The sequence below is a fragment of the Pipistrellus kuhlii genome, unplaced genomic scaffold (genome assembly GCF_014108245.1).
Source record: "Pipistrellus kuhlii isolate mPipKuh1 unplaced genomic scaffold, mPipKuh1.p scaffold_m20_p_16, whole genome shotgun sequence".
Taxonomy (NCBI): domain Eukaryota; kingdom Metazoa; phylum Chordata; class Mammalia; order Chiroptera; family Vespertilionidae; genus Pipistrellus; species Pipistrellus kuhlii.
Genome location: NW_023425471.1, coordinates 23295416 through 23322496, shown reverse-complemented (window position 1 = coordinate 23322496; position 27081 = coordinate 23295416). Strand labels below are relative to the sequence as shown.

Below are 27081 nucleotides of genomic sequence, written 5' to 3'. Positions count from 1 at the left end.
ACTTTTAGTGTGCAGTAGAACCCTCAGCCCTATGGTAACTTATCTAAAAACAATGTGTTTTTAATATTTAACGGTATTTAAATAGAATGCTCTTCACTGAGTTCGTAGTTAAGGATTTTGAGCATGTCTAGTTGGGTCTCATGTGCCCTAATCTTAAGCTACTTTCTTATTTCCTATTCCTATATTTACAAGGGAGATAAGCTGAGAACAAAGCAAACAATTTCACGTTCTGGGATACCAGCAGGGACTGTGCCTCCCTGACCAGAATTAAACCACATGGATTGCCTGGCCTTGCTCTCTAAGCCTACATTTGTCTCCTAGATCATTGCATGGCCATGGAGTGCGAAGCTGTGGGATTCTGCTTAATTTTCTTTCTCTCATAATAGTATTTCTGCCAGTTTCTCTCTTGCTACAGTGGAGGCTGCCATCACTAAAGAGTGATGATGAAACAAATAATGACTGGAGAGTTATTTTATCAAGGTTTTATTTTCTTTCTGCTTTCAAGTTGATGTGTTTATTGCCTACAATTCTTTTTTTATTGTATTACAAATAGTAGTTTATATGTTTCCTTTTTCTCCCAATTGACCTTTCAGCCTCCCCTATCCCCCTGCACATGCCCTCACCCCCCCCCCCCCCAGTGTTTTGTGTCCATTGGTTATGCTTATATGCTTGCATATAAGACCTTTGGTTGATCTTTTACCCTCCCCCAAACCCTCCCCAGCCTTCCCACTGTCATTTGACAGTCTGTTTGAGAAGCATTGAACAGACTGTCATGCTGATTTTAATATCAAGTATCCTTTGGACATAACAAAACAATACTTATAAGGTCTTTGTGGCTTAATGTATTGCTCTTCCAAGGAGTATAAACATAATTTTTAAAAAAAAAAATCATATTCTTTAAGTTAAAAAAAACAAACAAACAGAAATGGACCTTGGTACTATCTCAAAATGAATTAGAATAAGTAAACTAGAATTCTCTGGAAAATCTAAGTAGGGGTAGCAATAAAAGTCAGGGGGAATTCTCACCCCCAGTTTGTCTAATTCTGAGGTAGAAATGGAAGTGAGTAGAAGAAGCACCACCAACAGGAAGTAGAGTACAGGGAAAACCACATCCCTGTGGGCCTCAAGACAGTTATTTGGGCAGGGACTCTTAATTGAAGTGAGATTCCCTCTGGGATTTCCATGTTCTATAAGACACCATTTTTCTTCCTTTGCATGAAGTTGCTGATTTCTATGTGAGTTGTTAATTTTTTTTTAATTTTCAGAGATAACAATATTCCCATAAAAAAGAATGGATCTTTCCTGAATCTTTCAAATGATATCACCTATACTATATGAGTTCAGACAGACATGGAAGAGCCCTGCATAGAACATTCCTTCACCTGATCAGCCAAATATTTAACCTAAAGTATTAAACTATAAGATTCTGTCTTCCAACTTCTCCAAAGAGAGCAACAGTCATTTTGAGAAGTGTTCATGCTTCTAGATTGAAGGCTCACATTCAACCATTTTTTTTTTCTTTCAAATGGCTTACCTTAAAATGGTTCTTTGAACAAAAGAAAATGTATCAAGGGTACCCATATTCCCCCCTCCATTATGATGTGTTAGTCACTGGCTTCCAATTGCTAGTTCCCAAAGCACCCCAAGTCTGTTTGTCTCTCCCTCATTGCTTTATTCATTATAACAAGGAGTGACTTCCCCTGAGAGTTAGAAATTACAGTTTTTGGTATAACTGTCAGATTTGTCAGATGGATTTGTATCACAAGTCTTTCCCTGTCCTGATTCAGTCTGGCACAATAATACTAGTAAACTAGGCTAGTGGAATGGACCCTCTAGCAAATAGACTTTGAGACAATGAAAAAATACCAATATCTGTTTTAAGACAGCACCATTCTTTTAAACAAAGTTTGTTTTTGCATCTGATCCAAGAACCAAAACCTGCAATGTACCCTTTCTCTCCACAAAACCATCTGTGGTGTAGTCTGTGGTCTGAAAGAAAACTAACCATTGGAAATTAAAAATGAAATTAAGGAAACTTAAATCCATTTAGGGTTCTTCTAATTTTAGGAACTGTACTAATACAAACTGAGGTAGGATCCCATTTAGTATGATTTCAGGGTACAGTGAGAAAGCACCATTTCCCCAAAAAACATTTTCCTCTATTAAACTTCTAATACCTCAATATCTAGCATTCATTCATTAAATACACATTTATAGTTTCTACCATGTGCAAAGCAACAAAAATCAGGTCTAGGGAATCTTCAGATGGGGAAAGCGAGACAATGCAAAAAGCACTTGGGAGCTGACCTTTGGGTAATGGAGGAAGTGAGAAAAAAAAGGAATAATCACCAAGAGAATAAAAAAGTTAAGAAAAGATAGACAAATTTTTCTGATTTTTTAATTTTCGTCCCAAGATAGCTTTAATTGGTTCAATTGGTGATCATAGCTTTTAACCAACTAGTACCCTTAGTTGTGTGAGACAATTATCTGGCAAAAAACAGTTATACATTTAGATTTTCTTTATTTATTTTATGGTTTAAAAATGATAGTCAACTTATAAATTGAACTAATCTATGATAAAATTTAATTAAGTAATTAAATATTTACCCATGTTGTTAGCATATTACTTATTCAGGATTTCTTGTTTTGATCCTGAAAGAACAGGTAAATATTTTGGAATAGTTTATTTAGAGGTTTCTCTTCCTAGTGTCACTTGTTTCTAAATTCAAACATTGATCTAGTGTATATTTTTTTGTGAATGAATTTTGAATTTGTTCAGAGATCACTATTTACATATTGTTGGCATTGAGAGTTTGACCCAAGTACAAACATTGGTTTACCAGATTTTTTTACGTGATTCCTGAGACCAGTAAGCAATGATACCAATAATATTTCTGGACCATGTCAGTAAATCAGACATACTCTACAGCAGAAATCTCACAGCCTGAGACGTCTGACATTCAAAGATTAGAAATTTGGTTGGAGTAGTCCTATCAATTCCTCTCTGTTGCCAGAATCCACATGGTCTCAGAGTTGTTTTCTAAAACTGTTTGACATTGAAATTGGGTCTCAAAAGAACTGGTGGCCCAGACAGAAGCTCACTACAAACTGATTCATATGCCTTTCAGCATAACCATTATTGCTTGTCTCATCTTTGATTCTTATAAGTATATTTCCAGTAGGACATGATCTCACGCATCTAGAGGAAATGGTGAACAACATAGACTGAAGAACAAGAACAGGCCCAGAGATAAGGAGCCATGGGTCAGACTGTTGGACCTCAAAGGGAGGGTGGGAAAAAAAGGGAGAGATCAACCAAAGGACTTATGTGCACACATATGAGCCTAACCAGTGATCAAGGACAATAGGAGGGTGGGGGCATGATTGGGGGGTGGGGGATTGGAATGGGGGGTTGTGTTATGGATTCTATTCTCTCAATTAGATGAAGTGGGACAATTGTTAAGTGTCTTTCTGGGTTCACAGGAAGACAGTATGTGGTGTTCCGTTGATTTTCCACTCATCTACATGGTAATCAGCCTACAAGCGAGATTGAGGATAAATAATTGTAATAATAGCAATAACAACTAACAAACACATGATAGATTTCCCGTGCAAAGCACTGTGCTAATATGTATTAGCTCATTTAATCTTCACAGCAGTACATAGTAACACAAGATTACAATTCCTTTACAAATACAGTGAGACTCAGATAGTTAATGTGCTCAAGCAGGATGACCACACAGATCTTTTTGATTTCAATGTCAGCACTCAGCCATTATTTTACATTGTCTCTCTACAGTAAAGCATACTGGCTAGAAAAAGTTCAGCAGCAATGGAGAGATTGTTGCTTATGGCAAACAAACTTTCCATAGACCAATTCTAAGGTTGTCAGTAGCTTTAGCTAGCATTTTGCATATTATTGTTCAAGGACCACTTGTACCAGAATAAGCCAAGATATTTGTAAAAAAAGAAAAAAAAAGAAAAAAGAAAAGAAAAGAAAATTATTCCTGGGCCCCACACCAGAACCCCATTAGTGGTCCCTGCAAATTAGTAGTTTATATATTGTAAGTATTTCAAGTGATTTTTCAGTTTGAGAACCACTGGTATAAACTATGTGCTCCTTGGTAGTTTGAGTGTATTTGGACATAATCTGGTCAACACACATACACACTTATACACATACCAAGTTTCCTAGAGTGGAACGTTGCACCCTTTAGTTTCTTAAATATATGAAAATATATGATTCACAGGTTTATCAACCCATATCTACAAACAGGCAGTATCAGATTATATAAGAAATACCTATTGCCTCTCATAAAGTAATTGAAAGTCTAGTCACTTATTTTTCCCAAGCTCTTTCAACATTTAAATAAAGTAAAATAAAGTGCTCTTGCTCCTGTTATTTTATAAGGGCTGTGAGTAGCTGCAAAATGCTAACAGTTAAAATAGAAGAGTTTATACCCTAACTTTTAGGTATTTTCCTATAAAGCTTATAAAGGATTTTCACTGACAGGTATTTCAGAGGAGCACAAAACCTCAGGCATAAAGGACAGAAAGAGATGATTTAGGCAGGGTTAAGCCTCAAAAATTTTGACTTGCACGATTATCTTAACTTTTTAGTTCCATTTATGAATAGAATATTAGATCACTTTTTAACACAGAGATTGTATTGTTTTTTATGTATTTATTTTATAATAGCCCACCATTCTGAACTCTTACTAGCTCCATATTTTTTCAATTTAACCTCTTGGATTTTCCAGATTGATAATATCATCATTTGCAATCATTGTGTTGTTGTTGTTGTTTTCTAATTATATAGGTTAGTAGTTTTAAAACAGTTATTTAACTAGGAGTTCCTCAAATATTTCACCACTAACTATATTGTTAGTAGTTAGGTTCAGATATAGTTTCTTTTTCTGTTAAAAACCAAAACAAAACACTTCTTGATGTTTTACTAAGAATATATATTTTAAAATCAGGAATATATGCTGAATTTAGCCCTTATGGCTTTTAATCCATTCAAATATTAATATTTTTCATCTTTACCTATTTGTATAACTAATTATTTTTAAATGCTCAATACCAATCTATCCTTTCAATACAGAAATAAATCCTTCCCATTCATGGCAAAACAAATTGTGAGATGTAATTCTTTGTTGTTAAATATTCACATAGCTAATTCCATAAACTCACAAACCACAGAATTATATATTTGATAGTGCTCCTTTAAATATAATACATTCATATTACTGACTTATCCACCTTTTTTCTCATCCATCACTCTTTATCAAGGGAAATCTGCAACATCATATCTTTGAGGCAGCAATTTTCACAGTGTAGTTAGCTTTTACAAAATCTTTCAGTGGTCTTGTAATCCCAACAGAAACAATATAGCCTCTACTCAAAAATCTCTAGATCTGGTTACAACTATGACAATCAAGCCTATAGACTTGGAACAGGCTTGAATAGTTATTAGAGCCTCATATCAGATTGGTCTTATAGTCCATGTTATGGAATCTACCAAAGGCAGATAGATTTACTGTGAAGTTAATAAAGTTGAAGCTTCAGGGACTTCACTTGCAAAAATTCCTTCCAAGGCTTTAGAGGCACACTAGCAATGTATTCATAGGCTCACATGCTTGTATAAAATTTGAAAAAGTAAACTGTTTATATTACTTTTTCTTAAATAGGGTATGTCATATTGTATATACCCCAGGCTCTACAAAACCTAGATCCAGTTGCGTTTCTACCACATCACAAGCATTTTCTAGTTGGTAAGTAGTTAGGACCCTGTGGACTGAGTTCCTAATAGACACATATTTTTTTACATCATATTTTGCTTAGAGTGAATAACTTTACCTGAAGTGCGACTCCCCAGCTTGTAGTTCTAAAATCAGCCAGAATATACAGTAAATACACTATCTTCTTCCTTCTTTTAATAAATGATTTCTTCACTCTACTACTTTGAAGGCAACTGTGGATTGTTTTCTGCCCTTTGGAGTCACAGAGAGAGAACTACCTCATGCAAACAGCTCTCTGTTTCGCCATACTTCCTATTTCTAAGCTCCCTTCCTACAAATAGTAAGGGTCATGACCCTAGCCCAAGCTCTGTTTTCTTTTCTGTCCTAGTTATCAGTATTTAATCAGGATATACATTGCATTTAGTAGCCTTCAAAGCTGAATTTAACACAGTAACACACACTGGTGTTTCAGTCTCATTTTATAATGATGCCATCATTATTTACCTTCTAGTTCTGTGTGAAGTGCCTCTAGACAGTTTTTACATGCAAAAAAAAATCGATTCAATTCTCAATATAATGACTAACGGAATAGTGCCTGAACATATGCCTTAAAGCAGAATTTTTTTTAATAATAAATAGAGGTTTGGGCTTTCATTCTGTAAAGGCTTCAGAGTTACCTGTGTCAGTAAGACAAAAAACAATTCTTGAATATTGACAGGATACATGCTATGATACTAGGTGATCCCAAGATTTGATGCAGTTTACAGAAAAATTGGCCTCCTGTTCTTTGAGTAGTTCTAATTCAGAGTGAAGCTTCACATGGCTACTTCTAGGTCAGAAAACAGAATAGAAAAAAAAATTAGAATTAAAATTTCTAATTTAAAAGTTGACTAAAAAAAATAAAAAATGAGGGTGCTGAATTATAACTACTTGTGTATAATTTATCAGCCCATATTAATATAAACAAATTATTGAATAAGTAAAAAAATGGGAAAGAAAATAAATTCATAAATAATATAATTTAAGCTGGTATAAAAATGATAGAAATAGAAACACCACAATAATAACATATTCTCAAAGTGTCCCCCCACAAGATAAGTATTAATTAGTAATGGGACAAATCTACATGAGATTATTACTGGACAGAAATCTGCCAGGAGCAGTTCTGTCTAGGGTTGGCCAGTAGTATGTGAGTTCTTGACTTTGTGCAGGAAAGATTTCACAATACAAGTCCAGGTGATTTTGAGATACATATTAAAATTGAGGACAGTGAAACAAGCAAGGCCTTAGGATAGAAGAAGCAACAGAGGAAAGCCAAGGCATGGCTACTGTTGGCTAAATAAGTTAAAGAAAAGGGGTCCTTGGTGACAGGTTCAGGGGACAAGCTGCTGCTGCCCACTACTCCCCTGGTTGCAAGTCTGCTGGGGTCCCTTAGAGTTGAAAATAAAGAAAACTCACTGGAAAAGGAGACTCAAGTGGACGTTCCGCAAGGAGGGTACTCACTGGTTTCTTTGTCTTGAGGGTTTTAGAGACTATGAGTTTTAGGGGAGGTATTAGGGGAGGATCTCAATAGAATAGTTATCAGCTTTATGCTGATGTGCCAAAATGAGATTTAGTCCCTTAACTTCATTCATCCGTGGGTGTGTTTAAAACAAATGGCACTAATTGGATTTCTACTATCTATTTCCATGAGTAAAATGATTGAAGTTATTTGTCCCTTTGTTGGGAAGTAAAATATAAACAATTTACTTTTAAGTGTTCTTGGTTAAGGAAGATAGAATTCTATGATTTACTAGATGGCTATAAACTGTGTAGCCATTTTAACTATCTGTCTCAGCTCCCCATTCCACTTTTTTTGCTTACTAGCCTGTCTTAATATTATTTCTCTTATGATGCATTGAAGGGTACAAATTCCTTCTTTGGTATGTCTACCAAAATGTATAATCTGAGTACAAATTTAAGTTGAGAAACATTCTAAAAAATAGCTATCTATACTGTTTAAGTGTTGAGATTCTGAAAGACAAAGTAAAACTAAGAGGCACTCTTCCAGGTTTAAGGAGACATGACAACTGTAAATGTAACATGTGATTTTATATTAGACACTAGATCACAGAAAGCACATTTAACAGGACCATCAGTGCAATTTAAAATAAGGACTATAAATTAGATATTACTATTAAATTATTGTTAACTTCCTGATTTTGATAGTTGCGTTATGGTTATGTATGATTAATCTGATTTAGGAATTATTTGTATGAGTTTTGCAACTTTTTTTCTAAGTAAAAGTGTGATAAAATGCAACATTAAAAAATTAAAATAGGCTCAGTTGGTTGGAGAGTCATCCTGTACACTGAGAAGTTGAGAGTTCACTTTCCAGTCAGGGCACACACCTATGTTGTGGTAAGATCCCTGGTTGGAGCACATATTCGAGGCAACCAATCAATGATCAATGTTTCTCTTTCATACAAAACTCTCTCTCTCTCTCTCTCTCTCTCTCTCTCTCTCTCTCTCTCTCTCTCTCTCTCTCTCCCCCTCCCTCCCTTCCTCCCTCCCTCCCTCCTTCCCTCCCTCCTCTTGTAAATATGAATGAAATATATAATTGGGTAAAGATCAAAATTTATTTTTTTAATTTCACTCATTTTTAAATGATACTTGTTTCTTTATTAACTTGCCAGCACATTTTAGAGAGATTGGGTACTTCCTCAGATTGGCTTAAAGACAGTGAATATATCATGTGTTTAACAAATACCATATGTTAGAAATAGGAAAGTATGGAAAACACTAAAGTGAGTAAATTCTAGTCCCAGGTCTTAGTGTAATAGGGGGGAAAAAGACATACTAAACCAGCATGAAGAGCTATGATTAGTGCTATAAAAGAAAGGCAGATAGCGTGTTGTGGGAACTCACAAGAAGGAAAGCACATTTTCTGCTCTAAAGTATCAGCGGAACACTTGCCAGTATAGCTAAGTTGGTTGGACATTGTCCATTGCACCAAAACATTGCCAGTTTAATTATCAGTCATGGCACAGGCCCTAGTTGCTGGCTTGATCCTTGGTAAGGAACATGCAGGAGACAGCTGATCAATGTCCCACTCTCACATCAATATTTCTCTTTCTCTATCCCTTTTCCTTCCTCCTTCTTTAAGAAATCAGTAAAATTTTTAAAAAATAAAATATCAGACATGTAATTGTTAAATTAATCTTTGGGCTAGGCTTCAAAAAATGGAAGAATTTTGATAAATATAATTTGGGAATATGTTGGTAAAGGATATATGAGGCTAAGAGAGTAGAATGAGTAAACTCCAGAGGAGGAAAGAAAATTCAAAGACTACTTTCCCCCTAATTCCCAGCATATGTTTTCACATTTTGTTGTGGGCCACATTATTGAATTATAATTTGATTATTATAATTTTTGGTTGCTCATGAAAACAGCTGGCTGATATTCATTAAAAATTGGGTTTGGAAGTTACCATAGAGATTTTCTTACCCACCCACTTCATTTTGATGAGGAGGAAATAAAAAGAGGTCTATCTATAAGGCCTCAAACAAGTTAGTGGCAACAGTAGAACTATGACCTAGAGCTCCTTTCTCCAAATTTTATACTCTATTTTAACATTGTGAAACTTTTAAATATGAATTGTGATGTCAGGCAGACACATTACAATTCAGATGCAGGAATGTTCACACTGGTTTCTCCAGATTCCTATTATCTCCAGAGTCAAGCCTTACTGCAATTCTGTCCTCCTCTAACTGTGCCCCTCCTATATTTAGTAAAATCTTTGTATTGAAGATGGGCAGAGAAGCATAGTTTCAAGGCACTATCTGATATCCAGTAAGTAGCCAGCTATTAGCTAACTTTGATAGGGCTAATGTTTTATTCTCCTGTAAGTTCACTGATACGTTCATTTCTTCTAGCTGTAATTGATTTTAAAAATATTTATTTAAGAAAGATAGGAGAGAGAGAGAGAGAGAGAGAGAAAGAGAGAGAGAGAGAGAGAGAGAGAGAGAGATTGATTTGTTGTTCTACTTATTTATGCTTCCATTGGTTCATCTTTGTATGTGTCCTGACAAGAACAATTGAACCCACAACCTTGGCCTATGGGACGATGCTCTAAAGTTTAAACCAATTGAGCTACCTAGCCAGGTCTGGCTGTAATTGATTGAAGAATGATTTCTTAGTCTGAAATAAAAGAATCAACACAAAGTGAAATTATCCTGTCGTTTGTATCTCTTCAGGTAAAATGCTCATAACCAGCCCACATACCCTTCTCTCAGAAACATGTGCTCTTTTTTTTTTTAAATATATTTTTATTGATTTTACACAGAGAGGAATTGAGAGGGACAGAGAGTTAGAAACGTCGATGAGAGAAACATCGACCAGCTGCCTCCTGCACACCCCCCACCGGGAATGTGCCCGCAACCAAGGTACATGCCCCTGACCCGAATCGAACCCAGGACCCTCCAGTCCGCAGGCTGAAGCTCTATCCACTGAGCCAAATAGGTCCCGGCAATGCTCTTGTTTTTAAACCTGGGTTTAGCAACCTAGCCTTGGTACTTGGGTTCTGGCTAGGAAAGAATTCAGCGTCAAGACCCAATTGTAAGAAAACATTTATTTGGTAAATTACAGTGGTAGAAGAAGCAATTTTTAGAAGAAATTAGCTTAGGAAACAATTTATAGAGATAAATGAAGGGCACTTGGAGCTAGGGAGTGAGGATGATAATGGTGTAGCACCTGTGGATGGAGGGAAGGAAAATGGAAGGGGAAAGGCATGATGAGAGGAGTGCTCCCAGGAAGGAGAGAGCTCTGAGTCCTCCATCCTTAGGGCTGAATGGGTGGAGATTTTAGGGGAGGTTCCAGGGGAAGATCTCAATAGAATATTCAGCAGTTTTTCAGGTGTGTCCTTTCAGGTATATGGTCTGCACTGATTGATTGATTGATTGATTGGATACAAACCACATGACTAGTGATATGCTAGGGGGGAAAAGGTCCTGGAGCCAAAGTCCCACCCTACATTTTGATCTTTGCTAGGCACCCAGGGCTTTCAACCTTGGTATCCTTCTTTATCTGGCCTACCATCCTTGCTCTGCTCCTTTATAACTGTCTACCACAAGATGACTTATAAATTCTAAAAGTGCATTTTCTGAAAAAATAATGTCCCTGTAAAAAAAAAAAAAAAAAATGAAGCCAGAAAAAGGCTCCAGAGGGGGAAAAGGGGCAATTATGTCAGTACCCAGGAATTAATACTTTCTATTTCTTTCCCAAGCAACTGTATCTGCTCTGAAGACCCATTTTGACAATTTTCTCTTTGCTGCAAAACCCTTCTCCTTATTATCCTTCAATATATCATTATATTATTTGCATGGATGTAGGCAAGATTTATGAACATAGTATGGACAATTGTGAGAGGGAGATAATGGGGGACTTTGACATTTTCTTACCTCACTGCTTACTAGGCCTGCATTGTCAACAAGAGGTTTAGAGACCTTTTTGGAATTCTAAGCAGCTTTCAGGTACATCTTGAGACTTAAATTTGAATGGAACTAGCCCCTGACATGCCCCAAGCCAAGGTTAAATCCATTTAAATTTAAAACCACTTAACCAGGCTGGCCATGAATAACAATTAGTAAAGCACAAAACACAAAGAGAGATAGGGATGGAAGCAGACTTTGTGGCTGCTCAGAGGAAGAAACACTGAGGTTTTCATTGTTAATGGGTTATTAAATGAAGAAAAAAGGCAGCTAGCTTTGTAACTCTCCCATTTAGAAAGAGCTGCTTTTATGATCTGTCTCACAGCCAGAGAACAAGAAAGTCCTGACTTTTAGGCTAATGTGCATGTATATCTAGCATTAATATGTCCAAGTAGGTAAATTGGGGACTGATACAGTGAAGGAGGTTAAAATTAAAGTCTTATGTTATCTTTCTTGGTTTTAGCAGCAGATCTCCAAATTTTCCATTCCACCTACTTCAGTTTTTCTTTATTGATAGAAATGCCAATGAAAAATATTTTTAAAAAATATATATCTTTTAAATGGTTTTTAGAGAGAGGAGATGGGAGAGGCAGAGAATGGGAGAGAAATATCTATGTGAGAGAGAAACATCTATCAACTGCCTCCTGCATGGCCCCTACTGGGGATGGAGCCCACAATCTGGAATCAAACTGGTGACCTTTTAATGAATGGGACCATGCCCAATCAACTGATCCTCACTGGTCAGGGCAAGAAAAATACTCGTTTTTAATATTACCTTCCTACTTACTACCACTGTCTGTTCTTTCTCCTACCATCAAAATTTGCCTTATCTCTGCCCCATTTATAAGCCCCTACATTTATTTCTGACTTAGTGGAGAATCAGGACAACCTTGTCATTTGTTTGATTTTTAGAACCCTGCTCAAGTAAGAACTAGTTGAGAAGAACTAGTTGAGATGTTTAAAAATGATGATTGTAATATGTTCCCCATTTCAGATAACATTTATATGCCAATAAGGGTGACTTTTTGGTGATTGGATGCCTTTATTGCTCTTCGTATTACTTCATGGAGCCAGCCATGTATTTTATCTTATGGGTGTGGCTGGCCTAGTATAGTAAAGAGAGTAAAGAGCTATCTGGATAGTGCTAACAACAAAGACTCTACAACCAGTTTTCTAATTCTATATTCTGTGGATATATTCCTAATGAATTAATAGTATATAGTATAAAGATATCAAACTGAGGTTCTAATATGTGGCTAAATTCAGTGAAGAGTTACTAATTTGAGTTTTTCTTGAATTCTCCCCATCAATTCCATACATATATCTCCCTTCTATCTCCACTAGGTCAACTCAAATAACTTCCAATATGTTTATTATTAGTTAAATCCACCCCAGTCTGGATTATGTTAATTAGCTGTCTTTATGTATGGACACTATCTGAGAATTATATAATGAGAACAATCATGAGATATATGACTTTTAATCTTTATCTTATGGAGATGCTTTGTAAAGGATTCTAGCAATTCTGAGGCAAAGAAAGTCTTCATAATTCAGGTACTATCATAATAATAGAATTTTCTTCTTTATATGTTGGCTATAAAACAGTTTACAATATAGTAAATCAGAAATTGGAAACCACTTCAAATAAATTAAACAGCATCACAGACAATATATGATTCGTCTCATTCCACTGTTCCTTTGATAGGTTCAAAAGCACAGAGTTGAATGTATCAACCCTGGGGAAGTAAATTATCTCTGGGGGCAGCATGACATTCTCCAAACGGAAATTATCTTTAACTCTTTCCTGAAAGAAAAAATATATATAACCCAGTGAAGCATTTTTAGAAAACAGGTGAGGTCTTGAATGCAATAAAATCAAACAGATGACAAAGTTTTCCTGATTCCCCCAAGTCAGAAATAAATACAGGAGTTTTTGTATACAGTGTACAACTGTTAAGAAAACTGAGAACACAGTATTCTCACCTAAGACTGTTGACACACCAGTTTTAGGCAAAAGCTGCACTGAAATATATGTCTTACATAGTCCCTTAAACTCAAAGTCCCAGGCAAAGAAGTCCTTTTTTGAGTAGAAAATTCCAAAGGTGGATGAGCTATTTTGACTCAAGAACTAGTGGGGCACCACTGCACAAACACCATTGGATTCTTTTGGAAGTTCAGAACTAGTAAAGTTCTGCAATATGTATGCACATGGGGCTTCCTTATCTGGAGAAAGTGTGGGATTAGTAGGGTGATGCAGTGCATGCACAGGTCAGGCTGTCCCACCCCAACATTTTTCTTACCTTGTACAGCCAAAAATAAATAAATAAATAAATAAATAACCCCAGGAATTTAGTGCATAAGAATGAACACATGGCTGCCCAGCCTATACCCCACTTCTTGTCAGATGCCACTCCAGGTACTGCACAAACTGGCCCTGACTATAGCCATCCTGTCAAAACCAAATAGTGGCAAATAGTCTGCACAGGGTCCACTTTTTCAAAATTGAGATAGATATCTATATAATCTAACATATAGAACAAACACAGAAAGTGAAACAAACTGGGGAGAAAGAAGAATGTTTTTCAAATGAAGACACAAAGAAAACTCCCAGACAAAAACTCCAAGGAAATAGAAATAAGTAATTTGCCCAATAAAAATTCAAATAAACAGTCATATGATGTTCAAAAAAACAAAACAACAACAACAAAAAACCCCCAAAACAAAAACAAAACAAAACAGGACAATAAAATAAATGAACTCAGAGAATCTCAAAAGAATAAGACAAATGGTAACCAATCACAAATGAAGAATATAATAACTGACATGAAAGACATAAAATAGAATCAATATCAAATTAGTTAATACAGAAAAACTGATTAGCAGCCTGTAAGATAGAATAGTTGAAAGCATCCCATCAGAACAGGAGAAATTATAAAGAATTTTTTAAAAAACAAAACTCTGGGGAGGGAGGGCATGTATGGGAGGGGGGCAATGGTATATGTACACAGATAATAATTTAATTTTAAAAATTAAAAAAAAAATTATGGTAAGTAAAATAAGCCAGTCAGAAAGAGGCAAATATCACATGATCTCAGTTATATGTAGAATCTAATGAACAAAATAAACTGATGAAAAAAAAATAGGTCCAGAGGCATGGATGATCAGAACAGATTGACAGATCTCAGATAGGAGGGGTGGGTAGAGATATGATGATATTAACTAAATAACTTATATACCTATATGCATAGCCCACAGACACAGACAATAAAGTGGTGAAGGCCTGGGATGGGGCACATGAGGAAGGGTTGAGTGGGACAAAGAGGGGGTAAGGGGAATATCTGTAATACTGCCAATAATGAATATATATATATATATATATATATATATATATATTGAATATATATATATATATATATATATTGAATATATATATATATATATATATATATAATGAGTATTGTATAAGGGACCTCAGAGATAACTGCAAAGATTCTAATAGTCATATAGGGATTCACTAAGGAGAAAGAGAGAAAGAGAAAGGGGCTAAAAGTATATTTGAAGAAATAATGGTTAAAAACTTTCTCATCTAGGAGAGGAAACAGACATCCAGTTTCAGGAAGCACAGAGAGATCTAAACAAAAAGAGCCCAAATAGGCCCACACCAAGACATATTGTAATGAAATGACAAAAGTTAAAGAGACAATCTTCAAGGTAGAAAAAGGGACACAAGTCACATACTGGAAAAACTCCAAAAGGTTATCAGCTGATTTCTCAGCAGAAGCTCTTCAAAAGAAGGGAGTGGCAGATATTTACTAGTAATGTGCTGAAAGAAAAGAAGCTACAACTTAGAATACTATAGCCAGCAAAATTATCATTCATATATTTTTAAAAATCTAATTTTCCCTGACAAACAAAAACTAAAGGAGTTCAGCACCAATAAACTGGTTTTGTAAGAAATGTTAAAAGGTCTTCTTTATGCAGAAAAGTAAAAGCCATAATTAGAAAATAGAAAATATAGGAAAGAAAAAAAATATTTTTGGTAAAGGCAAATATATAATAAGCACAGTGAATCAACCAATTAAAAAGCAAATATGATGGTTAAGAACAAAAATAGAAAAAAATAATTATAAAAACTAGAATAAATAGTCAAGGGCTCAGCTAGTGTAGCTTAACTGTTGAGCATTGTTCCAGGAACCAAGAGATCACTAGTTCGATTCTCAGGTAGGGCACATGCCCAGGTTGCAGGTTAGATTCCCAATAATGAAAAATACAGGAGGCAGTTGATCAATAATGTTCCCCTCTCATCGATGTTTCTATCTCTGTCCCTCTTCCTTCATCTTTCTCTAAAAATCAATAAAGCCAAAACTCATTTGGCTCAGTGGATAGACAGAAAATTCCCAGGTTCTATTCTGATCAAAGGCATGTACCTTGGTTGCTGGCACATCCCCAGTGGGGGCTGTGCAAAAGGCAGCTAATTAATATTTCTCTCTCATCAATGTTTCTAACTATCCCTCTCTCTTCCTCTCTTCCTCTCTGTAAAAAAATCAATTATATATATATATATATATATATATATATATATATATATAGTCCTAGCCACAGACATTAGATGAGAAAAAAGAAAACACATATAAATTGGAAATGAAGGCACACAACTGTCACTAGGAAAATAGTTCTTGAAATTAATTGGATTTGGCTTTATAAACAACTCAGTTTGTCTTTATATTTCTTGTGGAAAACTCTCAAAGATTAAACAAGTCTCATATTTGGTAACTAGCAGCCCCGTGCACACATTAAAATGAATTAATTAGAGGAAATATTTTAATATTGCCATTTGCCCTTTCTCTATAATAGAAGTGTCTGGCCAGCCCCACCCCAATTGGGCTACACCAAAACCTGGCCGGCCCCACCCCAGTCAAGCTACGCTGGGCAGGTGATGCAGCCTCTAGTCCTGGCGCCTGGGTGGGAGGCATGGCCTCAGGTCCCCGGGCCCTAGCCTGTGCCACACAGCCTCCCCAGACCCACCCATGCCTGGAGTCACCAGACCCACTGCACCACAGGACCCATCAATGCACCTCTTGATGACCGATTGTTTGTTTGGTCTTATAGATGAAAATAAAGCCATGCACTTAAGCATGCACATTCATTTTCAATGTCTGATTTATCTACGTTCTCTAAATTGTAAAATAAATAAGATCTTCAGCCAGATAGCATCATAATGCCAAGGTCTTTATATAATGACACATACCATTCTCCCCACTCAGTATGCTCCATTTGAATGGATTAAATGTAGGCAACTCATATGAAAGGCACTGCTACTTGCTCTTAATAGAGGAAGCATTAGCTCATTGCCTAACTCCATAAAGTTGTTTAAATGGCATATATTGACTTGAAGAACAGAAGGAAAAGTAACAATAACAACAACAAAAAAAATAACAAAAAAAAAAAACAACAACAACATTCAGTGCTGTGGACAGCAGAACCCTCTTCCTTTCCCCGACCCCCCCTTCCCCCACTGCTTTTCCCATGAAACTATTTACGCTCTGCCTCAAAATCAACACAGAAGACAAAATCAGATTCTGTAATCTGCATTTTATAGTGCCATTTGAGTACAAAGAAGTGTTTTTCAATCTTTACCTTTTTTTTTTTTTTAATCAAATCAGCTCAAACTTGCTCCCAACGTCCCAGGATCCAACAGGGCTGCGTGGACACACCTTTGCTAGGTGCTCTCAGTCTTCGGGCCTGGGGCAGGGAACATGCCAGGTGTTGCTGGAAACGAATCAGCTCTCCTCTCTACATAGTAGGAGTCTTTTCATTATAAAATGCAAAGCAGCAGCCGTTTTCCATTACTCCCATCCCCAGCCCTCCTCCCCCAGGGGCATAGGAAGGGGCTGGGAGGATATTTACTCTGGGCTCTTTGATTTCTCTTATGTAACTGAGCCCAGTAAGAGCTGCTTCTCTGAACACAATGCCAGCCAGCTCAGGGCTAGCCGCACCTGGAAGGCAAGTGGCAGAGCTGACCAGGGGCTTTGACCAAGCCTGAGTGCACGGGTCACAGAAACCTTGGCCGCTCCCAGCTCTGCACCCAGCTCCCTGCTCTCCCCCTTTCACCCACAGGCGGCACTGGCATGGTGTGCCACAAGGCTTGGTGTGCCAGAGTTGCAGGTTCAAGACACTCCACCTCTTCCTGGCACTTTGAGCCATAAGCTAAGGTGACCAGACGTCCCGCTTTTGGCAGGACAGTCCCGATTTTTAACAATTTGTCCCGTATCCCATGGCGCTTTTAAAAAGTCCTGATATTTGGAAAGAATTTTTTTTGGCCAAAAGCAGGATGTCTGGTCACCTTGCCATAAGCACAGGCAGGGAACTTTCCACTCGGTCTTGGTCTTTGGTCACTGTTGAATTTTTTTTTAACTCTCTAGACCAGGGACAGCCAGGGCCTTTTCCTCTGACCAACACTATCCTTGCAGCCTGCCTGGGGTACCCCCAGCCCTGGGGAAGCATGGCCAGCCTGGGTGAGGGGCTGTGGGGGTGGGTAGGGAGGTTGGCTAGACACCCCACCCTCAATTGGGGTGGGAGAGGCAGATCAGGGGTGGGGCAGGGGGAGGGGCAGGGCAGCCAGCTTTGACGGCATTTCGGTATGAGGGTCAATTTGCATATTACCACTTTATTATATAGAAATACTTGACTGGATGCTCTTAAAAAAAGTCACATATAACATTAATATTATACTCAGAGGGGCCATTTAAAACTTAAAAAATAACTAATCCTAATATATAAAATCCCTAGGTCCCTCACATCCACAATGACTGGTGGCTCAACCAACTGGAAGTCAGTCCTGCAGTCAGTGCTGGGTTGCTGTGGCGACCCAGCACTGATTGCTATGGCTGCAGGTGTGGTGACCCAGGACTAACTGCTGAGGGGGCTGTGAATCAGGCCCGAAGAGAGGCCTGAAGACAGAGTAGAGTCTGATCTGCAGCCTCTGTGGCAACTGTTGATCAGCACTTGCCTCTTTCTTTCCAGACCTTGCCAGCAGCCGTGCCTCCATTTCTCTCCAAGCCTCCACAAGGACTTCTGATCAGGCTCTATTAATAGGCCCAGAGATGCTGATTGGCATAGAAACTGACCAATCAGAACCAAATCTGGGTGAAGTGTGAGGAGCCAATGGCTGCCTAGGAGGCAGAGCTTTTGACACTGACTGTCATAGAAACTGACCAATCAGAACCAAATTGGCTGACAGGGAGGGGTAGTTGGGGGTGAGATCAGGCCAACAATGGGGAGGGCCGTTGGGGGTGATTGGGCCAGCAGGGAAGCAGTTAGGTGTTAATAAAGCCAGCCGGGGAGCAGTTAGGAGGTGATCAGGCTGGCAGGCAGAAGCGGTTAGGGGAAATCAGGCAGGCAGGCTAGTGGTTAGGAGCCAGCAGTCTCGGATTGTGAGGGATGTCTCCTGAGGGGCCCCAGATTGGAGAGAGTGCAGGCTGGGCTGAGGAATACCCCCACCCCCAGTGCACAAATTTCATGCACTTGGCCTCTAGTTGATAATGTAATACATTAGACTTCATGGGTCTTCATAACATTTACCAATATTTTAATTGACAATTATTGAGAAAATTTACAATACTGAGAAAATTGCAAACCAATTTTTTATTCCCCCTCCCAAATTCTAGCAGATCCCCTTTCTTTTTGTTCACCCAAAGTTTATTCTGTCGTGCCTTCTCACTAATTCTTGCTAATGCTTTATATCATTAAAATTTTACTACCGGTATTTCTTTTCAGGCAAGGATGTTGACCATTCAGTTTAAGTGAAGCTCCTTAAATGTGCAGATCTTGGGTCAGAGGTAAGGGTGGAAGGTAATCTGTAAGGGTTGATTCACAAGGTTACTTGGGTGAATGTCTGTCTATGTGTTATCACAATAGTATAAGTAGGAGGCTGAAAAATAACACACTTCTCTGAAATTTAAATATTACAGTAAAGATCTACTTTATTTTGTGATTTCTATAATATTTTACTGCACAAAGTATTTTTTTCATAGAAAGTTAGTACTAACAGTCAATCTGGTCTTGCCTCCTAATTCTTCCTTATATGAACCTCCTCTTTTGACAAAATTGACACCTTAATGTTGCACATGCTTTCATTCTTGGCTGGTGCCATACCTTTTCTTCAGAAAGCACCATGTCCCATCACTTTCCATCTCTATCAATTAGAATTTGGTTATTTTTTTCTATGTATATCTTAATATTCATCCTTTCCATGAAGCCTCTCTTAATTGCTCTTAAATGCATATGATAGCCTCCTTCTTTGAGTCTCAATAATACTTTACCATAGTATTTCTCTTACATTCTTTAGTATTATAATTGTTGGTATTTTTGACTTTATCCCTCTGCTTATCCAAAAGTGTCCTGAAGACAGAGACTATGTCCTATTTAATTATTTATTTATTACCCAGAGCACCAGGCTTCATACATACAGAAAAAGAAATTATTTATTAATTGATTTTTGAGCTGAATTCAGAAAAAAGATATGCCATTTGTGGCAAACATATATTTTATTAGAGCTATATCAGTTTGAGCGTCATGACTTATTATGGCAACAATGGCTTTATATAAATCAGTATGTCCCCCAAAAGCTTAGTTGCTTCATATCATATGTAATGGAGAGAGAAACACATGTCTGAATACTTTTACCAAGATAGCCTGTCTGGCATGCTAGCTAACTAAAGTTTCTTAATATATTCCTGGAAAATAAATATGACAGCACAGCTTCAGGCCCAGTCAATTTGTCATCCTATATTAAAGTGATTACACCTTTGCCGAATAAGGAATAATGACTTCTTCAAGTGTTACACTGGCTGACTGGGTTGAGCAGGTTACTGATAATAAACTACCTGAGGGGATTATTTTCATTTCTGACAATCCCTTAACAACAGACAATGCTTTGCAAGGTACTTCACATATGGCATCCGTGGAAATACTCTCTATAGCATAATGGAATAAATAGATAAGGCTGCGAGTGGTCAGTGGTAACCCTGGATCAGTATACCCAGTTACCATGGGCTGTGCCTGGCCACACCAAGGACTAAGGGAATATCAATATATCAACACACTTGAAATCTATTCCCAGTTATGTGTGGCTTGGTATACCAGTTGAGAAACTCTCTCAGACGAGATAGAATGGTGGCATGCTGACAGTATCCAACTTGAATTTGGTAAACCAAGTAGTCGACCTGTTGGAGACGCTGGTTCTAGGAAGTGGTATGTAACGAAGGAGGGAGGTTGAATATAATGAAGGTACAACTAGGGAAAGGGTCTGGTGCTGAATAAAATTTCTAGTGAGTTTCTAAATCCCAAGGAATTATATGAGCTTCTATGGCTACCTCTCTCAAATGCATACAGGGTTAAAAGCATTGATGAGACACACTTACTGTTCAGGCCATTGCAACCATTCCAGGTAGATAGTAAAATAAGTAACATAAGAAAGCCAGAGGATATGGAGTGAGGGAAGAAGCAAAATGAACCCTACAGTTATCAGGGGTTATCTGTACTCAATGAAAATCCAAATAAAGTTCTTTAGTTTACCACAATAATACTAACTTTATAAGCCATACAATCATTGTGAGGGGTCAGAAATAAAAATGGAGTACAAATTTCTTGTCATAAAGAGAATAACAATGAGAAAGCTAAGGCTGTGATTATTGGTTGTGTGTTTCACCTTTCCTTAGCAGAAGATTATTAGTTCAAATATCCATATGAGAAGTCTGATCATGAGAAATTGCTTCTGCTTGGACCTTCTCTGAGCCCTTCTACCCCACCCACACTATAATCTTACTTTTAAGAAAATGCAATTTTCTAAGAGTTCTCAGTAAGTCAGATAATCTTTGCACTAAAGGTCAGGATGAAAGATATCCTAAAAATGTGCTTGATTTTTTCACACGTAGCTCAAGTGCAAGTAGAAATTTTACATGTCCATGAAGTGAATGAAATATCAAAGAAAGTTTTAAGACATATGACCTTGAATGTTTATGAGCTCTTGAGAAGCAATGTAAGTATATCTGTATTGCTCTGCTGCCCCCTTGCAGTGAATACAGATAAGAAAGCTGCTTAAAGAGAACAGCTGTACCATCTCTTTCATTTAATAAGCCTCATCCAATGTGTGAGATGAATGGGATGTAAGAATCCAGGATTCCAAAAATAGAACAATGATCAATCGCTCACCATCATCTTGCTGACCTTTATAAAGGTTGCAGGTACATGAAGCTTTCATTGGCTACTTTGCTTAAGCTGATTGATCAATTGAGTCATACAGCCAACTAGTTTGACAGATTCTTTTCTTCTAGCTAATAGAATTGATTGGCTATTTTTATATCAAGTAGGGTCAGCCTCACTATATTCAGGGAATTATTCTAGTGGGCATATTGCAGATAAATTATTTCATTATAGGCAGAGAAAAAACTTTTTTTTTATTTTGTCATATTTTTTATTAACAAAACATTACAAATATAGTTGGTACTATCTACATAGTTCTTTTTTGGGGGGAGGGGTAGAATAATGGAAAGGAGGGCAAATAATAATGGAAGGAGACTTGACTTGGAGTGGTAAACACAGAATACAATGTGCAAAATGATGCATTATAGAATCATATACTTGAAACCTACATAATTTTATTTGCCAATGTCACCACAATAAATTCAATAAAAAAGAGAATTAATAGCTGCTGTTTATGTCAGGGAATTAGGAACTTTCACACACACACATATATATATAAAATTGATTTCATAGAGGGAAGAGAGAGGCAGAGGGAGAGATAGAAACATCAACAATGAGAGAGAATCATTGATAGGCTGCCTCCTGCACACCCTCACACTGGGGATTGAGCCCTCAACCTGAGCATGTGCCCTTACTGGGAATCAGATTGTAACCTCCTGGTTCATAGGTCAACATTCAATCGCTGAAGCAGGACAGGGAGTTCCACTTTTATTCCAAGTGCAGCTTTCCTTTTTTGTTGTTGTTACCTCACCGGAGGATATTTTTTTCCATTAAATTTTAGAAAGATGTTTAGAGGATATTTTAATTTTTTAAATTTTATTTTATTTTTAAATAAATCTTTATTGCTCATATTATTACAAATGTTCCTCTTCTACCCCCCACCTCCATTGCTCCCTCCACCAGGTTCCCACCCCACCCTCTGCCCTTTCCCCACCCCCATCCATTGTCTTCATCCATAGGTGCACAGTTTATGTTCAGTCTCTTCCTGCACCCCCCTCCCCTTTTCCCCAAGAATCATCAGTCCACTCCCCTTCCATACTAGAGGATATTTTTAGAGAGAGTGGAAGGAGGGGAGAGAGAGAGAGAGAGAGAGAGAGAGAGAGAGGGAAAGAGGGAGAGAGAGAGAGAGAGAGAGAGAGAGAGAGAGAGAGAGAGAGAGAGGGAGAGAGATGAGAGAGACACACTGATGTGAGAGAGACACATTGAATTGGGGTTGGGGTTTAAACCTGCAACCCAGGTACATGCCCTTAACTAGGAATTGAACCTGTGACTCTTTTTTTAAATTTTTTAAATTTTATTATGTTCCTTCTTATATGTATCAAAACCCAGAGCAATGAGTTCTGGGTTGCAAAAGAGGCTTTATTTTTAGCACTTGTATGGAACCTGTGACTCTTTGGTGCGTGACTGGACAATCTAACCACTGTGAAACACCAGCGAAAGCCAGCTTTCAATTTTTAACATAACCTTGAGTAAGCCAGCCAAATAAACTCTGATAAGCTTTAATATTCTTCATTTACAAAATATGAAATCATATCAGCATCTTAATATGATATTTTATAGTTGTATTTTTCAATATCTGCTACGTATCCATATCAGTTCAAGCATCAAATCCACAAAATGGTCACTTGCAACTAATCCAATAGTTCCCTGAGATTATACAATTGAAGCAGCTGGTGATTAGTATATAAAAGGGAGTTCATCATAGTTTGCACAAACAGGTTGAGAGGTAGCATATCTGTGGGATCAATCTCTTGACTCAAATTCATGTACAGGTCCTCCTTATAGTCTTTATGAAGGTACAGGAAGAAAAATTAATAATTTAGTATTGATTAAGAACTGGAGAGACCATTGGGGTAGTGTTGTTTGGATCTCTGAAGAAATGGAATGCAGAATTATTTTTCACTGCTAAATATGTATTCAATACCACCTCTTACCTTTCACATTTTGCATGTGCAAAATGTGGCTAATAATATGTATAATAGTACATCCTCTTACCAACTATGTACATTACTAGAGGCTCAGTGCACGAGGGGTGGGGGAAGGGAGGTGTCCCTCAGTCCAGCCTACACCCTCTCCAGTCTGGGACATCCCTATCACAATCCAGGACTACTGGCTCTCAACCGCTCACCTGCCTGCCAGCCTGACCACCCCCTAACCACTGCCCTGCCAGCTTGATCAATGCCTAACTACTCCTCTGCCAGTCTGTTTGCCCTTAACTGCCCTCCCTTGCCAGCCTGGTTGCCTCCAACTGCCCTCCCCTGCAGGCTTGGGTCCCCCCAACTGTCCCCAGTCCTTCCCAACTGCCCTACCCTGCTGGCCATCTTAGGGCAGCCATTTTGTGTCTACATGGGGACAGTCATCTTTGACCACATAGGGGCAGGCATCTTGTGTGTTGGAGTGATGGTCAATTTGCATATTACTCTTTTATTAGATAGGATTTATCTACTAGAGGTCTGGTGCATGAAAATTTATGCACTGGACGGGGGGTCCCTCAGCCTGGCCTGCCCCCTCTCACAGTCCAGGAGCCCTCAGGGGCAGGTGGCAAACCCAGCGATCAGGGGAAGGCAATGCCCCATCACACCTCTGCTGCTGCCATTGCCAATAGCGCAACCCTTGGCCAACCCTGGTTACCTGAGCCTCGGTCAGTGCTGTTTACCAGAGCCTTGGGCTGGCCCTGGGTGGCTGGGGGGCTGAGGGGACTGGGAACTCAAGAGACAGGCATCCAGCCTTGCCGAGCACCTGTTGCCCTGGTGGAGCTGAGGAAACTGGGTGCTGCCATCTTGTGGCTGTGGATACAGCCATCTTTGAGGGCATGACAGTTAATTAACATATTGACTGTGGGTACTGCCATCTTTTCGATGGCATGAGGGTCAATTAGCATATTTCCTATTTATTAGATAGGATTTTTAAGTACTATAGAAATCTGTTTTTAAATAATATTCCAGTGCATACTATCCAAAGCAAAACACACAAATTCAATGAAATCTTTAGCAAAATACCACAGGCATTTTTTTTTCCCCCCTTCAATGGTTTTAAAATTTAATAGATCTTTATTGTTCAGATTATTACAATTGTTTTTTTCACCTCCACCAGGTTCCCACCCCACCCTCTGCCTTATCACCCCTCCCACTGTCCTCATCCATAGGTGTAAGATTTTTGTCCAGTCTCTTCCCGCACCCCCCACACCCCTTTCCCCCTGAGAATTGTCAGTTCACTTTCTTTCTATGCCCCTCATTCTATAATATTCACCAGTTTATTCTTTTTATCAGATTTTTTTATTCACTTGATTTTTAGATTCACTTCTTGATAGACATGTATTTGTTCTTAAAGAATACCTTTCAGCATTTCATATAATACTGGTTTGGTGGTGATGAACTCCTTTAGCTTTTTTTTTTTTTTTTTTTTTTTTTTTTTTTTTTTTAATCTGTGAAGCTCTTTATCTGACCTTCAATTCTGAATGATAGCTTTGCTGGGTAGAGTAATCTAGGTTATAGGTTCTTGCTATCCATCACTCTGAATATTTCTTGCCACTCCTGTTTGGCCTGCATAGTTTCTGTTGAGAAATCAGCTGACAATTGTATGGGTGCTCCCTTGTAGGTAATTACCTGTTTTTCTCTTGCTGCTTTTAATATTTTGTCTTTGTCTTTTGCTCTTGGCATTTTAATTATGAAGTGTCTTGGTGTAGTCCTCTTTAGATTCCTTTTGTTTGGGGTTCTGTGTACTTCCTGGACTTGAAAGTCTATTTCTTTCACCAGGTGAGGGAAGTTTTCAGTCATTATTTATTCAAATAGGTTTTCAGTATCTTGCTCTCTCTCTTCTTCTGGCACCCCCATAATTCGGATGTTGGTACACTTGAGGTTGTCCCAGAGGCTCCTTACACTATCTTCATATTTTTGGATTATTTTTTTTCTTTTTGCTGTTCTAGTTGAGTGTTTTTTGCTTCTTTGTATTTCAAATCTTTGACTTGATTCTTGCATTCCTCTAGTCTGCTGTTAGGTCTCTGAATAATTTTTTTTTTATTTCAGTCAGTTTATGTTTAATTTCTAGTTGGTCCTTTTTCATATTCTCAAAGGTCTCACTAAATTTATTGGACTTTTCTAGGAAATTCTTGAAAAATCTTATAACTGTGGTTTTGAACTCTATATCCAGTCTTTTGCTTTCCTCCATTTCTTTCATTTGTGATCTGTTTCTTTGTCTCCACATTTTCGCTACTTCCCTGAGTTGGTAGAGTAGCTTTGTGTGGTAGGTATTCTGTAGGGTACAGTGGCTCAGCCTCCCCAGTTACCTGAGGTGGACACTCTTAGTGCACCCCTTTGTGTACTGTGTGCTCAGCCATGTTGTAGTTAAGTCTTGATTGTTGTTGGTATCACTGGGGGGAATTGACCTCCATGCCAATTGGCTGTGAGGATCAGCTGTGTCTATGTTGGGCAAACTTCTGTGTTGTAGACCCTTGACACAAGACTTGAAAAATTGCAAAAGTCTCTGTGCTCAGCTTGGATGGGGCAGTTTCATGGTGGATCAGATAACCTTGGCTTCTTGTCACCCCTGCCCTATGAGACCCCTGGGTCTCAGTGTCCCTTGGTAATTGCTGCAAGCACCTCTGAGAGAAAGCTGCCCTTGAGTTTCACTTGCTGCCAGACAGTCCTGTTTCTCCCCAAATGAGTTGTGGTTCCCAGAAACATGCCTGGAACTGGAGTTCAGCACTGTTGGGAGTTGTTGTCTCCCTTCCACTTTAGAAAGTCAGCTGCGCACTCAGCTGCTCTGCACACATGCTCACACGCCTCTGGACCTCTGCCTTCTGCAGTTCCTGAGTCTCAGTGAGTTTTCCCTTTCCTGACAGTCCAGATTATCCCTGAATGAGTCTAGTTTCCCAGAATTTTGCCCAGGACTGGAGTTCAGTGTAATCGGGAGCTTCTGTCTCCCTCCCACTTTAGAAAGCCAGCTGCACACTCAGCTGCCTGTGCACACAGCTGCCCATCCTCTCTGTGTGTGCATCTCCGTACCTCAGCCTTTTGCAGTTCCTCTGAGTCTCAATGTGCTTTCCTCGTCTCTTCTAGTTGAAGAATTTCCCCTCAGCCAGCTTTCCTGTGGTTCTGGATGGTGTCTGTTTTGTCTTTTAGTTGTATTTTTGATATTGTTGTATGAGACAGCAGTTTAGGTGTTTACCTATGCTACCATTTTTCTCCCTCGGCATTTTTTTTTTTCTTTCTGAAATTGGAAAAAATACTAAAATTCATCTGGAATCTCATGAAAACCAAATTGGTAAAACAATCTTGAAAAAAAAAACTATTGTTGGGAGGCTTCACATTTACTGATTTCAAAATATATTACAAATTTACAGTAATCAAAATCTTGTGGTACTGGCATAAAGGCAAACCATAGAATGATGGAGAAGAATAGAGTACAGCCTTCACTAGCTTGGCTTAGTGGATAGAACATTGGGCAGACTGGCTGAAACCGGTTTGGCTCAGTGGTAGAGCGTCGGTCTGCAGACTGAAAGGTCCCAGGTTCAATTCTGGTCAAGGGCATGTACATTGGTTGCGGGCACATCCCTGGTGGGGGGTGTGCCGGAGGCAGCTGGTAGATCTTTCTCTCTCATCGATGTTTCT

The 27081-nt window shown here is 38.3% G+C and overlaps 1 pseudogene; it reads right to left on the bottom strand.

The window, feature by feature from the left end:
- Positions 1-22770: 22770 nt before the first annotated feature.
- On the bottom strand, positions 22771-22910 carry LOC118720275 (annotated as a pseudogene).
- Between the last annotated feature and the right edge of the window lie 4171 nt (positions 22911-27081).